This window comes from Cajanus cajan, chromosome 3 (assembly GCF_000230855.2).
Source record: "Cajanus cajan strain Asha chromosome 3, NIPB_CcT2T_4, whole genome shotgun sequence".
NCBI classification, from domain to species: Eukaryota; Viridiplantae; Streptophyta; class Magnoliopsida; order Fabales; family Fabaceae; genus Cajanus; species Cajanus cajan.
In genome coordinates, this window is record NC_138519.1 from 48827842 (window position 1) to 48842838 (window position 14997).

Here is a 14997-nt window from a genome sequence, read left to right on the forward strand (position 1 = left end):
ATCACGGCTAGTGATCACCTCACCTTCACCGATGAAGAAATCCCCGCTGGGGGACCGAATCATAACAAGCCCTTGCACATCTCTGTAAAGTGCAAGGAGTATCACATCGCTAAAGTCTTGGTAGATAATGGATCTTCCTTGAATGTGATGCTAAAAAGAACGCTCAAGCAATTGGCAATCAAGGGAGTCCAAATGCGCCCGAGCAACATGATCGTTCGAGCCTTCGATGGCTCTAAAAGAGAAGTGGTGGGAGAGATCAATCTTCCAATCCAAATCGTACCCACTATCTTTAATGTCGAATTCCAAGTGATGGACATTACTCCCGCATACAGCTGTCTCCTCGGCCGACCTTGGATTCATGATGCGAAAGCTGTACCCTCTACGCTCCACCAGAAAGTCAAGTTCATAGTGGGTGACAAACTGGTGACTGTACAAGCTGAAGATGACATACTCATCAGCAAACCATCCACCATACCTTATTGTGGATGCAGCAGAGGAAGCTTTGGAAACCGCCTTCCAAGCATTGGAAATTGCCAATGTTGAAACGTTTCCTCGAGAAATGAAGAAGGTAGCTCATATGCTCACAAAGAACGGATACTTGCCAGGACAAGGATTGGGCAAGTACTCCCAAGGAATCCCGGAGCTACCCATTATCAAGGACAATCCGGGGAAACAAGGGTTAGGATACAACCCTGTTAAAGATCAAAGAACGAAGAGGAATCAAGATCCTTCTCGACGTTCTTTAAGCCAGATCTTTAGGAAGGCTGGTTCACAAACGTCAAGGCCAGCTGTCGTCATCAAGTGTCCTTTTCCTTCTAATAGGGATGTGTAAATTCAGTGACTATTAGAGATCACTCCTCGGGGACAGCCCGACCCCCGAGCCTCGATAGGGCACATGTTTCCATTATGATTATAATAAAATCATTCTTCATTATTTCTTTATTTCTTCTTTTCTTGCTCGCAATAAAAATCTAAACCACGTTATTTAACCCTGTTTGAATAAACATGAATGAGGTTAAAATCATCTTGATAATAATAAACCCGCATCATTTTTATGTGGAAATGTGCATAACGACTTGGAGCACCTTTTCTTGGCCTCAATAAGTGCCGTCATGGATAAAAGAAATCCATTCAGGACAAAAATCCTAAAAAACAAAAAGCTCGGCAGGAAACCCAAAAAGGGGGCTGCACAAAAATAAGAGCAAAAGACCCGCTAGGAATCCCACAAAAGGGTGACCTAGGCAAAAATTAGGGTTACAAAATAATGAACAAAAACAAAAGCCCGCTAAGACATCACAAATGGGTGTTTTAGGCAAAAGTTAGGGCCGTCAAAAAAAGAAAAACAAAATAAATCCATGATGGTACCATCAATTGAATTCAACAAAGGGGCTCAAGAAAAGCTATCCAAGTTGTCAAAACACAATCATTAATAACAAAGATGTGCTTAACCTCATAAGTGTTTAATCGAACAAGCCTAAACACATAAGCCTACCATGGCCAGCCATTCTTACAAAAACCATTTTTCAAAAAATAAAATAATCCCTTCTAAAACACAAACTTTTGAAAATATATCATTTCCTTCTTTTCTCTCTTGTCCCAAACGATTTTTGAATAATCTAGTGGAAACATGGAGATATAGTGGTCAATAGGAGGGTTGACACATCTTCTAAAGAAAGGGAAGAATCATTTGGTTGATGACACCAAAATCAAATATGCATCATTCCTCGGTAACAGAAATCGGCAGAGCACAGTCCGTCTGGAGGAATGGCAAAATCCAAACACAAAAACGCATCGGTTAATTCTTTTGAAAAAAGAATCAAATAGAATTAGGTGCATCATACTGCATACATGCATACAGATGATAGGTGTACTGGAAGATCACTTATTCTCTGTTTATTGAAAAAACAAAAAAAATAAAAAATATAAATTTCAGAAAAAACAATGCGCCCGTACCATGTTCAGTACACCCGTACTAAAATCAGGGTTATGAACAAAATTTCAACTCAATACGGGCGTACTGAAATGGATGCGGCCGTATTGGCCATAAAGAAATTTTCAAAGACCTCATCATGAGGCAATTGCATAAAATAGAAAAAATAGAAAAAATTGCTTGTGTATGACAGCAGCAAACAAAATGCAAAGATTCAGAAAATCAACAGCGTCATACAGAATAACTGAGCCTGGAGAGGCTTGCCGAAAGAATACTCTCAGAATAACTGAGCCTGGAGAGGCTTGCCGAAAGAATACTCTCAGAATAACTGAGCCTGGAGAGGCTTGCCGAAATAATACCCTCTCAAAATAACTGAGCCTGGAGAGGCTCGCCGAAATAATACTCTCTCAAAATAATTGAGCCTGGAGAGGCTCGCCGAAATAATACTCTCTCATAATAACTGAGACATTTCTGTACAGAAAAAGCCGAAAAACAACAGAAAAGGCAAAAATACAGAAAAAGCCAAAAAATGACAAAAAAGGCAAAAATACAGAAAAAGCCAAAAAATGACAAAAAAGGCAAACATACAGAAAAAGTCAAAAGTCGACAAAAAAAGACAAAGATTTCACATCTTTCAGAATAACTGAGCCTGGAGAGGCTCGCCGAAATAATACTCTCAGAATAATTGAGCCTGGAGAGGCTTGCTGAAATAATACTCTTTCAGAATAATTGAGCCTGGAGAGGCTTGCAGAAATAATACTTCCTCAGAATAACTAAAGCCTGGAGAGGCTTGCAGAAATAATACTCCCCCAACTGTATAGAATAATTGAGCCTGGAGAGGCTTGCTGAAATAATACTCTCATCAGAATAACTGAGCCTGGAGAGGCTTACTGAAATAATACTCTCTCAGAAATAACTGAGCCTGGAGAGGCTTGCCGAAACAATACTCATTCAGAATAATTGAGCCTGGAGAGGCTCACCAAAATAATACTCCACATCAAAGAATAATTGAGCCTGGAGAGGCTCGCAGAAATAATACTCCCCAGAGAAACCTCAACTCAAGCTCACGGAACGAATCCCCAGCGAGAGCTATCAAAGCAAGATCGAGAAAATTCCCAATGGAAGCACGATCACCCAAGCAGTATATCTAGTCAAAGGACTTAAAACTTCCTTAGTGGAAGATAGCTCTCCAACTCAGGCGTTGAGTGAGTCTAAGCCTGTAGAGGCTTCCTAAATAATACTCTGGGATACATAAGATCCCCAAATCCCCAGTCGCCTACTCAAGAGGCATTCCTACAAAAAGGAAAAAAAAAATCAAAAGATCAATAACAATTCCCCAAGCGGAATTTGGCTTTTTCAGCCAATCATTGAACATCAAGATGATATGCCTGACAGAAGAGGCTAATCAAAATCAACGACAGAATCCCCAGCGGATAACAGCCTACACAGAGGCGACAAAAATCAGAAAACCCAAAAGAGATACCCGAATAAAGATAACCGGGATACTCCACCAACGTCAAAGGACGTCAGCCAAACATAAGGCATCGCTCAATTCAAGAAGAGCATCTGTGTCTACACCCCAAGGAAACAGAAATTCCTCAATGGGTACCAACAATGCAATGCAAGTTGGGGCACAGGAACCTATGAATGACTGCACATCCCCTAGACGGATCCCTGCGTTATCCAGCCCTCAGCGGCACAAAATCAGAAAAACCGTCGAAGCAGCATCGTGGACTGTGGAGACAAAATCATCTCAAAGCCTGAGAGGCAATACTCTGCTACCCAGTTGTCGAGAGCACCGAGGTATGCACAAGCCTGAGAGGCAATACTCAGCTACCCAGTTGTCGAGAGCACCGAGGTATGCACAAGCCTGGAGAGGCAATACTCAGCTACCCAGTTGTCGAGAGCACCGAGGTATGCACAAGCCTGGAGAGGCAATACTCAGCTGCCCAGTTGTCGAGAGCACCGAGGTATGCACAAGCCTGAGAGGCAATACTCAGATACCCAGTTGTCGAGAGCACCGAGGTATACACAAGCCTGAGAGGCAATACTCTGCTACCCAGTTGTCGAGAGCACCGAGGTATGCACAAGCCTGGAGAGGCAATACTCAGCTACCCAGTTGTCGAGAGCACCGAGGTATGCACAAGCCTGGAGAGGCAATACTCAGCTGCCCAGTTGTCGAGAGCACCGAGGTATGCACAAGCCTGAGAGGCAATACTCAGCTACCCAGTTGTCGAGAGCACCGAGGTATGCACAAGCCTGGAGAGGCAAGACTCAGCTACCCAGTTGTCGAGAGCACCGAGGTATGCACAAGCCTGGAGAGGCAATACTCAGCTACCCAGTTTTCGAGAGCACCGAGGTATGCACAAGCCTGAAGAGGCAATACTCAGCTGCCCAGTTGTCGAGAGCACCGAGGTATGCACAAGCCTGAGAGGCAATACTCAGATACCTAGTTGTCGAGAGCACCGAGGTATACACAAGCCTGAGAGGCAATACTCAGCTACCCAGTTGTCGAGAGCACCGAGGTATGCACAAGCCTGGAGAGGCGGTACTCAGCTACCCAGTTGTCGAGAGCACCGAGGTATGCAATGAGCCTGGAGAGGCGACGACTAATACTCACCCTGGAGAGGGCAAACTCAACCTGGAGAGGCTACTCAGCAATTTTCCACCGGAAGACACTACAAGTCGGAAGGATGGCCTTATTCCCCGGACAATTGGGTCAACTCCTTTACTTATCAACCGGTACACTAAAAGGCCGTTTGACTAAGTAAAGGGGGGGCAGCTGTAGACCCCTAAAATTGTCCGGGTCGGAAATAAAGCTTGAAGACTCTCGAAGACTGAAGGAAGATCAGCCAGAAGGACTCCTGGAAGGCCCTAGGAGGGTTCTCTGTAGGTCTAGAGGTCTTAGAATAGCTTAAAATAAGGAAGTGGAGGGAATGAAGCCCAATACGGCCGTACTAAACTTAATACGGCCGTATTGAAGCTTCAATATGGCCGCAGTTGTCGCCACCGGCCCGAAACGGGCTTTCGGCATTCGCGAAGGATGGTTGGACTCGTTTATTTGTTTAAAAATAGTGGATTGCTAGAATGACTTATTCTCAAACTGAGACCTCGTCAAACGAGCAATTTTATTAAAAGGCTCACTAATCCATATTAATCCCAAGCGGGACCCTCCATGGATTAGTGGTTTTCATAAAAGGAGGGTTCGTGGAGTCGCCACCAATGTTTTACTCAAAACATTGGAAAAAGGGATAAGGCAATTGATTTAAAAATCAACTTTGGCCACTACAACCAGAGTTGGGTAAGGGAGTCGGTTACGCGTGGGGAAGGTGTTAGCACCCCACAGCGCCCCTTTCGGGTTCCCTATGACAGATTATTTTTAACAGAACAGTATAAAATTACTAAATTACCCCTATTTATTCTAAACAATTATGAATTGACTATCTACATGATGACAGTTTAAATGTGCACACAGAAAGCAGTAAAAGGAAGGATTGAAGGGAAACCTCTTGAAGCGTGCTTTTTATAAAAAATGAATTGGGAAGCGTTTTGGCGTTCCCTCGCTCTACAAGCCCGCTCCTCGCTCTCCTAGAACAAAATTTTAACTAAGGGAATCAAAAAGATTTCCCCTCGACTAGGTTCGATCCTCAAGCAAAATGGCTCGGGGCTCAAGAACTTCGTCGGATCGACTCCCAGAGAGATTTCTAGGGCAGAACACTGCTCAAAAACCCCAGAATACTCAAGGAGGGAGTCAAAACTCAGTGAAAAAGTGTGGAATGACGTCCAATTGACGTCATATTTATAGGGAATAGGCGCAGTACGGCCTACAGGGCCAATACGGCCGTATTGAAATTTTTGAACTTCAATACGGTCGTATTGGAGTTCAATACGGTCGTATTGAAAGTCCGAAATTTCAATACGCCCGTATTGAGTTCGCAGCGGTCGTATTGAAGTGTCAATACGGTCGTACTGACTTCAGTACGGCCGTATTGAAGCTTCAATACGGCCGTATTAAGTTCAGTACGGCCGTATTGGGCTTTTTCCCTCCACTTCCTTATTTTTAGCTATTCTAAGACCTCTAGACCTACAGAGAACCCTCCTAGGGCTTTCCAGGAGTCCTTCTGGCTGATTATCCTTCAGTCTTCGAGAGTCTTCAAGCTTTATTTCCGGCCCGGACAATTTTAGGGGTCTACAGCTGCCCCCCCTTTACTTAGTCGGACGGCCTTTTGGTGTATCGGCTGACAAGTAAAGGAGTTGACCCAATTGTCCGGGTATTGTGCCGACCTTCTGACTTGTAGCGTCTTCCGGTGGAAAAATGTCGAGTAGCCTCTCCAGGTGGGTGCATACCTCGGCGCTTCTGACATCCTCGGTAGCTGAGTTTACCTTCTCCAAGGTCAACTTCACTCGACGCTCGAGCTGGAAGTTGGACATCAACGCGCCTCTGATGACGCTGATGGTTGAGTACCGTCTCTCCAGGCTTAGCTTCACTCTTTGTTCGAGCCGGAAACCAAGCACCTTTGCGACGACGGTGAGCAGTGTGAGTTTTGCCTCTCCAGGCCTTGCTTTGCTTGTTGCCCAAGCTGGAAGCTGTGAGTACCGTCTCTCCAGGCTTAACTTCACTCTTTGTTCGAGCCGGAAGCTAAGTACCCTTGTGACGACGGTGAGCAGTATGAGTTTTGCCTCTCCAGGCCTTGCTTTGCTTGTTGCCCAAGCTGGAAGCTGTGAGTACCGTCTCTCCAGGCTTAACTTCACTCTTTGTTCGAGCCGGAAGCTAAGTACCTTTGTGATAACGGCGAGCAGTGAGTACCCCTTTTCCAGAGATAGCTTCGCTCATTGCCCGAGCCGGAAGCTGCATACCTCCGTGTTTGTGACGACGGGGGTAGCGTGAATATCTCCTTTCCAGGGATTCGTGATGATTTTGTCTCCACAGTCCACGATGCTGCTTCGACGGTTGTTTTTTGATTTTGTGCCACTAAGGGCTGGATAACGCAGGGATCCGTCTAGGGGATGTGCAGTTACTCATAGGTTCTTGTGTCCCAACTTTCCATTGCGTAGTTGGTTCCCACTGGGGAATTTCTGATTCCTTTGGGTGCAGACACAAAGATGCTCTTTCTGATGTGAGCGGTGCCTTATGATTGGCTGACGTCCTTTCGACGTTGGTGGAGTATCCCGGTTATCCTTGTTCGGGTGTCTCTTTTGGTTTTTTGATTTTGCTGCCTCTGTGTAGGCTGTTATCCACTGGGGGATTTTGTCGTTGATTTTGATTAGCCTCTTCTGTTAGGCGTATCAGCTTGACGTTCAATGATTGGCTGAGCCAGATTCCACTTGGGGAATGATTATTGATTTTTATTTTCTTCTCCTTCTGCAGGGATGCCTCTTGAGTAGGCGACTGGGGATTTGGGGATCTTATGTATCCCAGAGTATTATTTAGGAAGCCTCTACAGGCTTAGCCTCACTCGACACTTGAGTTGGAGAGCTATCTTCACTGAGGAAGTTTAAGTCCTTTGACTTGGATATTCTGCTTGGGAGATCGTACTTCCATTGGGGATTTGACGATCTTGTTTGATAACTCTTGCTGGGGATTTTTGAATCCAAGGGTATGAGTTGAGGTTCCCTCTGGGGAGTATTATTTCTGCGAGCCTCTCCAGGCTCAATTATTTTGAGATGTGGGGGATGAGGAGTATTGTTTCGGCGAGCCTCTCCAGGCTCAGTTATTCTGTGTGAACTGGTTGTTGGATTTTCTGAATCTTTGTATTTTGCTTGCTGCTGTCATACACAAGCAATTTTCTATTTTTCTATTTTATGCAGTTGCCTCATGATAAGGTCTTTGAATGTGCAACTAATGTGTGTGATGCACAAATGCAATACAATTTTTATTTTTGTTCATTTATTTAGAGAAGTGAGTGGCTCTCCCTATCCTCCTCTTCTTGGAGGACTTTCTGTCATTGACGCGAGGGAGTATTTTTGTGAGCCTTTACGCAGGAGATTATGGATTTTACAGGAACCCCTCCAATTTTCTTTTATTGACCGATTATTAAGAGTTTCGTACAATTTTTAGAAACATCAATTTTAAAGGCATAATCACAAGGTCAAGAAAGAAAAGAAACAAATGGATATTTTATTAATATTCACAAATGTTTACACAGAAAGATTTACAAAGGGAATTTCTAAAGAATGGCTGGCCAAGGTAGGCTATACATTTTTGGCTTAAACAATTATATCTGTAATTGTCGCTTTTCTCGTTCCCCTAATCGTTTTGGGTGAGATGCCTGAGCCAGGAGTGTAGATACTGCAAGACGCTTGCTTCTAGAAGATTATCACTTGAACCGCCTTTCGGTTTTCGGTTCAAGTGATCGTTGCTTGCTTTACTTTTTGCATCTTATTCTTTTGCCCCTAATTTTTGCCTAGGACGTGTCCTAGCGGGGATAATTTTGCCTTTGTTTTGCCTAGTACCCTTGTACTGGCGGGCTTTTTGTTTTGCCCTAACTTTTGCCTAGGATGCCCTTTTTGGGTTTTCATCCTAACGGGCTGATGCAAGCAACGTCTTCAAGCATAATACTTCTTTACCACGTCAGCGTTGACTGGGTATCGAAGTTCTTCTCCGTCCATGTCTGTGAGAATCAATGCTCCTCCGGAGAAGGCTCGCTTCACCACGTATGGTCCTTCGTAATTTGGGGCCCACTTTCCGATTTTGTCCTTTTGAGCTGGTAGCAATTTCTTCATCACCAGCTCTCCCTCATGGTAGATTCGAGGATGGACTTTTTTGTCGAAAGCCTTTTTGATCTTCCTTTGGTAGGCTTGACCATGGCATATGGCGTTCAGTCGTTTTTCTTCGATAAGGTTCAATTGGTTGTATCGACTTTGAACCCATTCCGCCTCGGAAAGTTTTGCTTCCATGATTACTCTCAGAGAAGGTATTTCGACTTCAACTGGCAGAACTGCCTCCATTCCATAAACAAGGGAGAATGGAGTAGCTCCTGTGGATGTACGTACTGAAGTCCTATAACCATGGAGAGCGAAGGGTAGCATCTCATGCCAGTCTTTGAATGAGACAACCATCTTTTGTACTATCTTCTTGATATTCTTATTGGCTGCCTCGACTGCCCCATTCATCTTTGGTCGATATGGGGAAGAGTTATGGTGCTGAATTTTGAACTCTTTGCACAGCTCTTCCACCATCTGATTGTTCAAATTGGATCCATTATCAGTGATGATTTTATCGGGAATACCGTATCTGCATATGATATTCTTTCTGACGAAGGATGTTACCACCTTTCGGGTCACATGAGCATATGATGCCGCTTCTACCCATTTGGTGAAATAGTCAATGGCCACAAGGATGAACCTATGTCCATTGGATGCCTTTGGCTCGATGGGTCCAATAACATCCATGCCCCACATTGCAAATGGCCATGGTGAAGCCAGAACATTGAGTGGCGTTGGTGGGACATGAATATTGTCGGCATATGCTTGACACTTGTGGCATTTCCGGACGTATTGGTAACAATCCCTTTCAATGGTCGACCAGTAATATCCTGCTCTGAGAATTTTCTTAGCCATTGCAGGCCCGGGAATATGGGTACCGAAAACCCCCTCATGTATTTCTTTGATTACATTTTGAGCTTCGACTTGGTCTATACATCTCAACAAGACCGAGTCATAATTCTTTTTGTAGAGGGTTTCTCCAATCAACAGAAATCCCATGGCCCTCCTTCGGATATGCTTTTTATCATTATCACTAGCCATATCAGGATATTCCCCTTTTGACAGATATTGTTTGATGTCATGGAACCATGGATGATCATCAACAGCTTCATCTATCAGTAGGCAGAACGCTTGCTTATCGTGCCGCCGGATATTGATGATGGGCATTTCATGCTCCTTATCCAAGGCGAACATCGATGATAGTGTAGCAAGGGCGTCAGCGAACTGATTCTCCTCCCTTGGAATGTATTCAAAGATGACACTTTGGAAGAATTGTGTCAAATCTTTGATATGCTCAACATATGGTATCAGTTTAGGATTTCGGACTTCCCAGTCTCCTCGTAGCTGATGGATGACTAAAGCCGAATCTCCAAATACTTTGAGTTTGAGGATACCATTATTGATAGCCGCTTGGATTCCTAACGCGCAAGCCTCGTATTCGGCCATATTATTTGTACAGTCGAAATTGAGTCTTGCTGTTAGAGGGATATGCTTTCCTTGTGGGGAGATTAACACTGTCCCGATCCCCTGTCCAAGCATGTTGGAGGCTCCATCAAAATACATGGTCCACGCATCGTCCTTAGGATCTTCATGTTGTATACTCATTACATGTTCATCGGGGAAATCATCCTGAAGGGATTGATAATCATTGGTCGGCCCATGTGCTAGATAATCAGCTAGGGTACTGCCTTTGATGGCTTTTTGTGTGACATGTATGATGTCGAATTCTGATAATTGTACTTGCCATCGGGCGATCTTCCCAGTGATTATTGGCTTGTCGAACACGTACTTAATTGGGTCCATTTTGGAGACCAACCAAGTAGTATGCCTTACCATGTACTGCCTGAGCCTTTGTGTTGCCCACGCTAACGCACAACAAGTCTTTTCTAATGGCGTGTAGCGGGTTTCATAATCAAGGAACTTTTTGCTCAGGTAGTAGATGGCTCGTTCTTTCTTTCCAGTTTCGTCCTGTTGCCCTAGCACGGCTCCCATGGACTCATCAAGCACTGTCAGATAGAGGATTAATGGCCTTCCCTCGACAGGTGGCACCAATACTGGTGGATTGGCCAAGCACTGTTTGACCTTGTCAAAAGCTCGTTGACAATTCTCATCCCAAGTTTCGGAATGATTCTTGCGCAACAGCTTGAATATCGGTTTGCACGTGTCAGTCAACTGTGCGATGAACCTTGCGACGTAGTTCACCCTGCCGAGGAATCCTCTAATTTCTTTCTCAGTTTTAGGAGGAGGCATTTCCATTATTGCCTTTACTTTATCGGGGTCCACCTCTATGCCTTTTTCACTGACGATGAACCCAAGAAGCTTACCCGACCGAACTCCGAAAGTACACTTAGCCGGGTTTAGCTTAAGCTGATACTTACGAAGCCGATTGAATAATTTTCTCAAATATTGGATGTGGTCCATTTCGTCTTTTGACTTTGCGATCATGTCATCCACGTATACTTCTATTTCTTTGTGGATCATATCGTGGAATAGAGTCACCATCGCTCGTTGGTAGGTGGCACCCGCATTTTTAAGTCCAAAGGGCATCACCCTGTAGCAGAAAGTTCCCCAGGGTGTAATGAAAGAAGTTTTCTCGCGGTCTTCTATATTCATCTTGATTTGATTATACCCCGAGTATCCATCCATGAAGGAATAGAGTGTGTTTGTGGCTGTGTGATCCACGAGTGTATCAATATGTGGCAAGGGAAAATCGTCCTTTGGACTGGCACGATTCAAATCCCTATAATCAACACACACTCTAACCTTCCCATTCTTTTTGACGACTGGCACAATGTTAGCCAGCCATTCGGGATACTGGGATACAACCAAAAATCCCGCGTCCAATTGTTTTTCTACCTCCTCCTTAATTTTTAAGGACCATTCGGGCTTGATTCGTCGAAGCTTTTGCTTAATAGGTCGAAACCCCTCTTTTAAGGGCAACTTGTGTTCGACAATGTTGGAGTCCAACCCGGGCATATCATGGTACGACCATGCAAATACGTCCTTGTATTCCCTCAATAATTGAATTAATTGCGTTTTTATTCCATCACTGATACGGGTCCCAATGTTGACCTCTTTCAATTCTTGACCTTGCCCCAAATTCACGGTCTCCAATTCTTCTTGATTCGGTTGGAGTAGACGAGCTTCTTGATCTAGCAGTCTTTGCAGATCCGGAGAGATGGTCTCCTCATCACTGTCCAACTCAACCCATTCACCCTCGGCTTTCGGATCCCGGTCAGAGCGAGCAATCACAGACATAATTATTTATTGGTTCTGTTTAGGTTTAGAGTTTATTAATATAAATGAGAGAGAGAGAATAGAACAAAAATGCGAGAATAATGTGTGAAAAATGCCTTTTTATTGATATATGAGTGTAAAACTATACAAAACCCTTTATTTACATGAAAAGGTCCTCATGATCTCGGGTACTGATCATGAGTCCCTAAAAGAAAAAAAATGTGGAGGGGCCCTATCATGGCTTGCCCTTCTCTCTACTCCTGCTGCGGTAGAGGATTCTTGCTCACGTCGGGCGCCGTCGAATCGAAAGTGACCCACCCAGCGTCGATAAGGTCTTGGACCTTATACTTGAGAGCTCGGCAGTTCTCCGTTGAATGCCCCTGTGCCCCCGAGTGGTATAGACATTTGTCTTGTGGATTGTACCAATCGGGGTAGGGTGGATTCACCTTCTTTGGTGGAATGTAAGCTATAAGACGCGCCTCTACTAGCTTCGGCAGGAGATCGCTATAAGTGGTCGGAAGTCTATCAAACTTCTTCACAGAGTTGTTTTGCGATTTGCCTGACTTCGAAGCGGAAGAAGACGGAGCAATGGTTACAGCGTTGACTCCTCCTTCCTTCTTCTTCCCAAAGGCCTTCTTAGCTTCATATGATTGGGAAGGCTTAACCAGCTTCCCACTTTTAAGTCCTTGTTCCACCCTTTCTCCTATGGTGATGATGTCCGAGAAGAGTGTCGTTGTGTTCCCTATCATCTTATCGTAATAGGGACCAGTCAACGAGTTGATGAATAAGGACACCGTCTCCTTATCCGACAGCGGGGGCTCTATCTGTGCCGCCAACTCCCTCCAACGTTGGGCGTACGCCTTGAAGGATTCATCGTTCTTTTTACTCAAGGCTTGAAGATCAGACCTATCGGGTGTTAGGTCGATGTTGTATTTGTAGCGCTTGAGGAAGGCGTCGGCCAACTGCCTCCATGTGTGTACTAGATTTCCATCTAGCTGCATATACCAGTTAAGTGCAGTTTCAGCTAAGCTCTCTTGAAAGCAGTGGATCAAGAGCTTTTCATTTGTGGCATATGCAGCCATCTTGCGACAATACATGGTGAGATGACTTTTAGGGCAAGTCGATCCCACGTATTTTGGGAAATCTGGCACTTTAAATTTAGGAGGGAATTGAATGTCCCTCACTAAACACATGTCGGCGGCATCCTTAATGTCAAAGTCGTGCCCTTCCATAGCCCTTAGCCGATCCTCGAGGGCATGGAATTGTTCCTTTGATACCTCGGGCTCTTTTATTATAATTCCTGCCCCAAGGGGTACGGCGTTTGGAGGATCTTTTTCATGCTCTTCCTCCTCTCCCTCATGATGGGACTCATGATCACTATGATGAGAATCATGGATGTTGTGATGACGCATGAGCTCCATCATTTGCGCCATCTGCTCCTTAAGCTGTGAAAGCTCGGTTGTGAGCTTTTTGTTTTGCTCCTCCAATGCTTCCATTTTCTTGATTTTCCGTGCGCGCGTAAGGACAGAGAGATGACCAGCCACTTTCTAAAATGAATGTTTTAGTTAGTTTATTTTATGGAATGAATACACTCTTTAACATGAGCTTGATAAACCTCCATCTTTAAGGCGCTGCCTTTTTAAGACGGAAGTTCACCACCCTTCTATGTCTATGATTTCTCCCCAACGGAGAATCTCTATAGTCATGGGTCTCTTTCACTCATGTCCAGAGGTATTGGTGATCCTAAAATATATGTTTTTATGAGGATGCATGATGTCTTATTGGTAATGATGTACATGCTTCTCACTTTTATTATATTTTCACACATGGTTTTTCCTCTCATGTCATGGTATTTTCATGCATGGGGATTATTCTTAGACCTTATCACGAGGTTTATTAATGCACAAACAATTGCACATAAGCATTTACACAAACAATTCACTCATCCGCGAACAGTCACGAGCGAATCACGAGGTAGGGGTCTCCTGCAGAAAAGTGCATATTCAAGGAGGATCTAACTGTTCTCACTTGGTCAAAGGCCCCCAAGGTGCCCCCATTATAGGGATCCAATTCCTCTCGTCGTAGGTCGATGGAAAGTTCCAACGCACCGTCGGACTCAAGTTCATGGTTATCACCTTGAGTGATGTTTTCCGACAACGGTCTACGGGCACCTATAGACCCATTCGACAACCGGCCGTACTAACATCCACTCCCTATGGTTAATCACTCATGCCCCCGGGTATAGAGGGAACTGTTGTGTGCAAAGGTTTGTGTGCAGTTTTTATTTCAAACAATTGCGTAAATTTAAAAATACAACAGTTATTAAAGCCATATAATAAAACATATTATAATACAAGCAAAGGGGTAATGAAGTAATTTTAACTATTATTTGTTAAAAATAATCTGTCACTAAATGGGACTGACTCTCGAGGCTTCCCCAGCGGAGTCGCCATCTGTCGCCACCGGCCCGAAACGGGCTTTCGGCATTCGCGAAGGATGGTTGGACTCGTTTATTTGTTTAAAAATAGTGGATTGCTAGAATGACTTATTCTCAAACTGAGACCTCGTCAAACGAGCAATTTTATTAAAAGGCTCACTAATCCATATTAATCACAAGCGGGACCCTCCATGGATTAGTGGTTTTCATAAAAGGAGGGTTCGTGGAGTCGCCACCAATGTTTTACTCAAAACATTGGAAAAAGGGATAAGGCAATTGATTTAAAAATCAACTTTGGCCACTACAACCAGAGTTGGGTAAGGGAGTCGGTTACGCGTGGGGAAGGTGTTAGCACCCCACAGCGCCCCTTTCGGGTTCCCTATGACAGATTATTTTTAACAGAACAGTATAAAATTACTAAATTACCCCTATTTATTCTAAACAATTATGAATTGACTATCTACATGATGACAGTTTAAATGTGCACACAGAAAGCAGTAAAAGGAAGGATTGAAGGGAAACCTCTTGAAGCGTGCTTTTTATAAAAAATGAATTGGGAAGCGTTTTGGCGTTCCCTCGCTCTACAAGCCCGCTCCTCGCTCTCCTAGAACAAAATTTTAACTAAGGGAATCAAAAAGATTTCCCCTCGACTAGGTTCGATCCTCAAGCAAAATGGCTCGGGGCTCAA